At 31.9% G+C, this 8,501-nt stretch overlaps 1 protein-coding gene across 1 annotated transcript in view; it reads right to left on the bottom strand.

Moving 5' to 3' along the window:
* The window catches only part of LOC118744495 (GPI mannosyltransferase 2), a 17,852-nt gene that overhangs the window by 9,037 nt on the left and 314 nt on the right, over positions 1-8,501 (bottom strand). The window lies entirely within an intron of this gene.

Below are 8,501 nucleotides of genomic sequence, written 5' to 3'. Positions count from 1 at the left end.
TTTTTTTAGTGTAATAGGGATAATGGAAAATAACTCTTCAATTTCAACAGTAGGTGCATAAATGACGAAATACATGCAAAGCAGCAACACAAACTCTGCTATTTATCCCAGTTCAACATGGTCGGTTAAAAAATATGCTACGGGTAGTGGTGGTAAGTGAAAAAAACTGTTCTATTGTGTATTGTTAATGGAAAGTATAGAGGCAAATTTTTGTTTTCGTATATACATGATTTATGTTTTAAATAAATATATATATTACGCAAATACCTTGCATATTTTAACCAGTCATACCAACAGGGTTGCTTAAGTAGCTAAAAGGAAATTTTACCCGAGTTAAGCGTTCTTTATCCCCTCGTTTACAAAAAAAAAAAATGCAGCTAGTGTTACAAAACTGAATGCATGACATAAAAAATCCATTTGAATCGTTTCTTAAAACAGAGCTTCCTAAAGTGGGTTGGGCGGAAACCAAGGGTTCCGTAGAAAAGTCATCAGGGTTCCGCGAAATTAATTTTGATATGAACACGGCGGTCGGTTTGAGTTGCACACAGAAAGAAAAGTTCTATAAACAGTTTGACCGAGACGTAGTATACCTGTGTACTCGTAGTTGGTGTGATTGCCATACCTACTGCATAAGAGCGTTGAGCGTGCGCTTGACAGCTTATTTTTTTTTCTAACCGGTATATGTTGTTGGCCGTTCTAGCTAAAGGGTTATATTTATATAACTTTCTACAAGGAACGCTATGAATTGCCAAATGAAATGTGAAATATAAAAAATGGACACTAGGTAAATCACCTGAAATCGTTGTCAGATTATTTTTCGGATGGTAGTAGTAATATTGGTTTGGTACAAAACCCATTTACGAAGCATTCATAGATCTTCAGAGTACTTCGACATTGAAACATATATTTGAATCTGGGTTTCTGAAAGAGTTTTGGGTTAGTTAAAAAGGCCATCTTAACTTTGCTTCCTTCTGTCTCACAACGTACTCGGTCAACAAATTCAGGTCGAAAGTAGATGCTACCCCAGAAATGCGCATACAGCTTTTAGACACAATATCGAACTACTATTTTATACAATAATTATTTCATTCTTCACATTAAAATTTAAAGTATGTATACTATTTCTAGTAAAAGTTTTTATTCATATTTAAAATGCACTGCCTTTGATTTTTAATAATTTGATGTGGGGTTCCATAAAATGAAAGGTGTTTAGTATGGGTTCCATCATCTTAAACGTTTAAGAACGCCTGTCTTAGTACATACACCTTTGAGAATTCCGATGTCTTAAAAAATTGCCTAAAAAATAAAATTACTTAAATAAATAACTCGATAGTACGGCACCGTATCCCCGAATTTTTTTTTTTTGTTTTACTTGCCAATTGAAAGCTGACAAACAAAAGACTTAAGCAACAAACTTATGATAAAATTTGAAGGGCAAGGTTCGGAAAATCTTTTATGACCAAACCGCATGAATTATTCTCGAATGAGAACGACAAATGAAATGAAGGGGGATAGATCGCGGCTTGGCGCAAACTGTAATACCGCGTATTTGATGCACGCCAAATTTTATATGAGCATGAATAAACTGGTTTTTAACAAAACTCCTGCACCTTTTTTAACTGTGTTTGACTCACAATATATAGACCAAAATTATCATACTAACTACATATAAAAGTTTTTTTTTTTAAATATACATACGCGCTATTGCAGTGTTTTTTGCCATATTGAAAACAAAATGATATCCAGATAAGAGAACTTATTTACCCAAATTAAGTTAAATTAATATTAAAAAATTTGTTAAATTAAGTGAAAGTAGTATTAAAACTAATTAAAAAAGTTTTAGGTTTATTCCTCATGAGGTAAATTATCGTAAAAGCTTCAAAAATCAAGTGGTATAAAATTCTCAAGCTATTTTAAATGTTGAGATTTATTTTTCGTTATTTTTAAACGTGATTTGAAAAGTACGGACGCTGTTTATTTTTCCAAAATAATTTTTTTGGGTCGTTAGATAGTAAGCTGCAATTATTTTTTAATTCCAATTCGTACAGAATTGCACCGTTTGGCAAGTATTTTAATACCTACATTATACCCAGATCCTCTACTTGCCATATAGACTCGTATATATATATTATTTTAGTCGCTATAATTAAATGAAAAAGGCTTGAGTTACCAACTTTGCAATATGGGAATGGCTTTGATCGTGATTCTTTTGTTGCAACAGCGTACTGATGTGGCCTGTGTTTTAAAATTTTTCTTAATTACTGAACAAACAGGAATTTTAGAGATTTTACTTATCTGAAGCCGCACCGACTTAGGATTGAGTTTTAGCTCTGTACAACTCAGTGTAAAATATAAGCGGGTTTTGTTGGTCAAATTTCAGGCTTTAGCATATTAAATTTAGACATTTTGGAATATACCCGGTATTCCATTTTGCATATACGCCAAGCGACAACAATTTTTAACCGACTTCCAAAAAAGGAGGAGTTTATCAGTTCGTCGGAATATTTTTTTTTTTTTTTATGTATGTTACCGCATAACTTTGGACCACGTCAACCGATTTCCCAGAGGTGGTTCCATACTAATCTGGTTCAGATCCGATCATTGGCTCATATATACATATATGTATTTTTTTTCAAGTCGTTTTTTTTGCTAAAAATTACTTGTTTTTTATTAGAATGAAATTGTAACTGAGAAAGCACATCCACATGATTCAATAATAGAAAGGTATTCGTTTGCGTAATCTCTCAGAACAAGTCTATCATAACGACCGTTTAGCTAAAAAAAAAATGCGGATTGATAGAACTTTTTCGCTGATTTCAACCATACCAAATTTACAATAAACAAGACATAAGTTCCAAAATAAATCATCTTAAAACCCAGTCGGAAAAATCAACTAACACCATGATGTAAGAGCTTTATTTGCTTTGTTTATTTATATTTTTATTATCACTAAATTCTTGAAATCCAAAAGCAGATCATGATAAAATTTGAATGTATATCGAATAAAAGGTAATAACTTGTTCTTTCTAAATAATATAGATTTATTTAGCATTGATCATGCATTTTTTTTTAAGTTTATTTCATGAATAAATAACATTTGTTCGTGTTTTAGTGTTTTTGGCTTAAAAATATAAAAAAGCATATTAATTATGTACATCAACTGAAAGATGTTTATTGTGAGGTCATTAGCTTTTTAATCGCTTTTGTAGTTCATGAGATTTAAAAAATAAAAAAATGCCATTTTAACTTTTATATCTTCTTTATTTTTTACTTGGGCCAAATAATTTTTGAGTTTTAAATATTTTTGCAAGGCAATTTCGATTTCTTTCCGAACCTAAGCGTTGCTTTTCTACATTTTTTCAGTAGCACCTACATTGAGCCATACATTTTTTTATATATTTCTACTGGAATAATCGAAGTATTTCCTTAGCAAAAGTTTAATGCTTTTTGGCGAGCTTTAATTTACTGACATTAGGGTGGTACTACTTATGGGCAAGTACTATAACGGGGTTCTTGAGGTAAATTTTAGGGTGGTACGTTAGGGGCATAAGAACTGAGATCTGAAGGGTAAGTATTAGAACACGGTGCGTGAGGTCAATAAACATTGCAATAAAAAAATTGTCTTCAATAGACAAGAACTCCAATATATTGTACATTAAGATCCGATTGTAAATAACGAAGATATGAGGAAAAATATAAAATGGCGACCCCTACGTTCGTGGGAATAAATTCGCAATTTCCTTGCAAAATTACTTAAGATTCGAAGGTGTACAGCGAAATTTTTTTTCTGGTACGGTCTAATGTAAACACATATTTACATACATACATATGTATGTGTTTAAAAATTAGTCTGTAACTATTCTTATCAAGTCCGAATTAATTGGAAAAATCGTATAATTTGCTGGCGCCTCCTTATAAAAAGCATTTTAAAGCAAATTTTCATTATCTTAGTTAAGCACTTATTATTAAAATATTTTTATTTCAATGGAAGGAAATACTTTAAAAATGTAAATTGCTAAAATTAGTTTGCACCTATGCAGCGATTTCCAAATAAAATTCCTATTCGTGATATATACATACATATGTATTTCACCCAGTTAGTTCTTCGAAACCCGGAAATGCAAACAATTGTATTTTCTAAAGAAAACTTTTCCCTTATTTGTAAGTTCTACATAATTAAAAAAATGTGTAAAATGAAGCGAAATTCATTTCAGTATGGTTTTTTTTTTATATAGGAAGAGTCTTTCTTTCCTACCACCATCTGTCTACCTACATATATGTATGTAGATACCACATAGAATACTTTCGTAGAACCGCTATATTTAATACGCTAAAATATTTTCATGCCGCCGTAAAGCAAAGATCTGTAAAACTTTCGTAGAATCATTTTCTTGAACACCCCAAAGTACGCCTCATCGGACTCCGGGGGTAGTTGATATTTCTTTATTGGGGCATTTAGTATTCAAGGAAACAGAAATAAAAGAGGCGCTTTCGCTAAGATAAATGCCAGCTCGCAACTGCATGCATTATAGAGCACAGTTACTGTATTTTATGGCCATGCATTATGCCGGATATGTCGTAAGACCATGCCAGGGTCCGTAGACCACTCTGAAATATTTATTTTTTTGCTTCCCAAAGAATTGTTATGTAAATGGATGGAAATTATGTATGTACTGAGAATATACATACATACATATGTATCTAATTATGCTCTTTTTTTACAATCCGCTTTGAAATATTTTTCCTCATAATCTTTTTAAGCTTTAAATAGCTGTTAACTTGCCAATCGATGGCGTTATTTTTTGTTATCTCTTCGGCGAATCTGTAATTTTATACCCAACGTAAGAATACGTATGTATGTAAATTAGACCGTACCAAAAAAAAAAGAATTTTGCCAGGTTATCTCGAGTTTTTTTTTTATTTGTTTTGCGAACGTAGGCCTTTTTCCATTTTTCGTGATTTATTTGGCATTTACAGTCGAATCTTTAGATATGATATATTGATGTTTTTATCTCAAGAAGCCATTTTTCCCCCAAAGTTCATTGAACTCAAGCACTTCGTTCTAGGACTTCCCACCAGATCTCAGATCTTATCACTCTAACGTACCACCCTAAACTCAATAAATTAAAGGCCATCAAAAATTATTAAACTTTAGCAAAGGAAGTATCTTGATTTTTCCAGTAGATCTATATTAAAAAAATTGCTCTTATTGCCGAATTTAATAGTTCACCGGAGGATTAAAAACAAACTACCTATAATTCGGCAAAAAATAAAAATCGAAATTGCCTTGCAAAATTACTTTAGATTCGGAGCTGTAAGGCGAACTCTCGATTAAAAAATTTTCTGATAATTCTGAAAAAAAGTTTGAAATTTTGATAAAATTTTTGTGAATCCTTATCCTTACTATCCTTACTAATATTATAAATCAGAAAGTGAGTTTGTTTGTTTGCTTCGCTTTCACGCTTTACCTACTCAACCGATCATCATGAAATTTTGTACACTGCTGTTATTTAGCCCAACTTAAAATATAGGATACATTTAATATCGATTAGATCGTGGCACCTCCCATACAAACGGAATTTTTCATGGTGCATTTCTCAGGAAATATTTTTGGTAGATTACTGGAACTTGGTATGTAGATATATAAAATCATTATCTACTTATGGATGAGGGCTGCCACCTTTTACATAAAATAAAATTCAACTTCAATTAAGGGAGCTATTTATTTGAAAATTAGATTAAAAAAATGGAAGTCAAGAGGCTTAAAAAAAGCTGCAGTTTGAATGTATCTTGAAAAGGGATGCCATCTGTTTCAAAAGTCAAATTTAAATTAATCGGAAGAATTAAAATATGGTTGTCAAACGAAATATTGTTAAGAAACCTTTAGTTTGAAAATTTTGAATAATATTGAAGTCTTTCACAAGGGTTGCCACATTTTTAAAATCAAATTCAATTAATTTAAATGAAATATTATAATACTAGCAAACTCGGAAAACTTCGTCCCGTCCAAACTTAATTTTATCATTGAAACATTTTGGTCCAACATGTTCCCCAACAATTCACGTTTACTATTCCCATTGGCCCGCTCATTGGCTAAGATTATGGTTTGGTGGTCTTTTGCCGCCTTAAATAACTTAACGAAAGTCTTATGTCCGTGAAGAAGTTCTTGATTATCTCTAATTGTGCAACATTTCATAGAACGGTTAATCTTATAACGAAATAAATTTGAAGAACATTTCCTCTTCACTCCCTAGCGGCAACAATGATCTGGTTCTATAGTGAATCTGCCCCAGAAACTTTATGGTATAGTTGGTGGCAGCTTCAAAATGGATGCGTATAATTGTTCTACAGAAATCCAATATACTCAGACTTTGTATGGGAGGTGCCACGCCAGATTAAAAAATAGCGATTTTTTCTTAAAAAAAAATCGGTTCGTCCGTTTCCGAGCTTTGCGAACACAAAAATATTAATAATATATATTAGTATAGATTGGTATGAATCGAAATGGTTTTGAATATGTATCACAATATGTATTAGTGGAGGAGAAGCTCGGCCAAACACTAACATATGTTTAAGCGCCAATCTATTATATATTACAATATGGGTATCAAAACTACATGTAAGGGCTTTCCATCTGTTTAAAATCTCAAATTGACTTTAGGTGATAAGTTAATTGGAAAAGTATGATAAGTGAGAAATAAAGTTTTATGTAGTTTTAAATTACTTTAAAGATGGTTAAACAAATTTTAAACCTCCTGTTTTTTAATTGAGTTTTCTTGAAATAAATTTTACTCAATGTAGCACGTAGAAATTTCATACACTCAGCGAAGCGTGTGAGGGCGATCTAGTATTATATAAAAGCCTGAAACCTTGATCTATATGGATTATGTTTTTTGTTATTTACGGCCTTACACCAATTATATTCAACAATTTTCTTAGCTTTAGGTCGTTTATAATGAAAAATATTGTGGAAAAACAACAATAATGGTAGAAGTTATAGAATAGCAGCTATAATAAAAATAGAATCTTAACACAAACCAACAACCACATGATCAAGTCTAAATAGCAATAGCCTTGTTTATAGTTGGGTTGATCGAATGAAAAAGTGGAAAAGGCAACAGCAATTTAAATTAGCTCAGTGGATAAGACCGCTGGCTTTGAACGCCGGAGTTGCGATTTCAAGTCCTAGTGAACTCGATGAAGAAGTATGATGAGGAGAATTGATATCCGATATACTTAGGTGCTATAAGTTCTACCAAGTCTAGGTGGTGCGGTCTAGTGTACATATTGCACACGATCTTCTAAAGTGACCTAACTCAAAATTTCGAATTTTTGAATTTATGCACTAAAAATATGCACAGAGCTTTTATTTACCTTTCAGCAAAAACTGGAGCAAATTTTTGTTATAATTTGTTGACAAAATATAAGGTAAAGTCTTCCTTACCCATATGATGAGTATGCGCTAAGAAATAGTTTTTCGCATTTTCTGACGAACGTGTTATTTTGAGTTGTGTCAATTTTGAAGTCCGTGTGCGGTATGTATCTCTGTGCATGCAAATTAAAAGAAAAAAAATAATACATCGTCTCCCAATTATAAATACCATAATACAACCAGTGTGGCCAGGTTAGCCTTTGGAGCAGAGACCAAAAATAATCGTTAAATATCAATAGTTTTATTTTTCCATCATTGCAAAATCGTTGTTTTTAACCGACTTAAAAAAGGAGAAGGTTATCAATTCGTCTTAATATTTTTATTTATGTACATATGTTACCGCATAATTTTGGACCACGTCAGCCCATTTCGATAATCCATCGGCAACGTAGTGGCTCGCGGGTGGTCCCATACTAATTTGGTTTGGATACGATCATTGAATCATGCAAAAATTAGCGGTATTCCTAAATTTTTATGAGAATTGAAGTCGGCTGCGTTTTTTGCTTAAAAATTACTAGTTCGATTTTTTTTCCGTCAAGAATAATCGTTATAATTAGATTTTTTTTCGGTAAAAGATAAACGTTGTTTTGAGATTTGTTTTTACTAGTTTTTTAGGACGATTTCTTTGAGAAAATCAGTTTCAAGCTTTTTATTTTGGGTTTTGAACAAAATGGCTTTCAACTGCATATTTAGGTAGTATGAACAATTGTCCTTTTAATTGAATTCGCCTTTGTATATCTGGAAGTGCAATGGCACGGTCGTAATTAGCTTGATAGAAGCTATTTTGTGTTTTTTTGTTTTTGACTTACAAATTTATTTAAAGAAAATAATTTTTGCTAAAACTGGAAGAGTTCGTGAAGAGTTTTTTGGTTTAAATATGCTGACATAATTTTAACTTCATTTTTCAGAGGATATAACTTTTTACGGCCTTTGTGCAAAATCAATTTAGATACAATTTTTGTTATCATCTGGTCACATTGAAAAAAACGAAAGGCAAGCTAAATAACAAATAACGCACTTTCTACTCACCGTTTTTTAGCCGTGAGCTGTGGGCAACAAACCAAAAAAA

The sequence above is a fragment of the Rhagoletis pomonella genome, unplaced genomic scaffold (genome assembly GCF_013731165.1).
Source record: "Rhagoletis pomonella isolate Grant_MI unplaced genomic scaffold, Rhpom_1.0 Rhpom_scaffold_00008, whole genome shotgun sequence".
Lineage (NCBI taxonomy): Eukaryota > Metazoa > Arthropoda > Insecta > Diptera > Tephritidae > Rhagoletis > Rhagoletis pomonella.
Note: the sequence above shows the minus strand (reverse complement) of the source record. Positions and strands in the feature narration are given on the sequence as shown.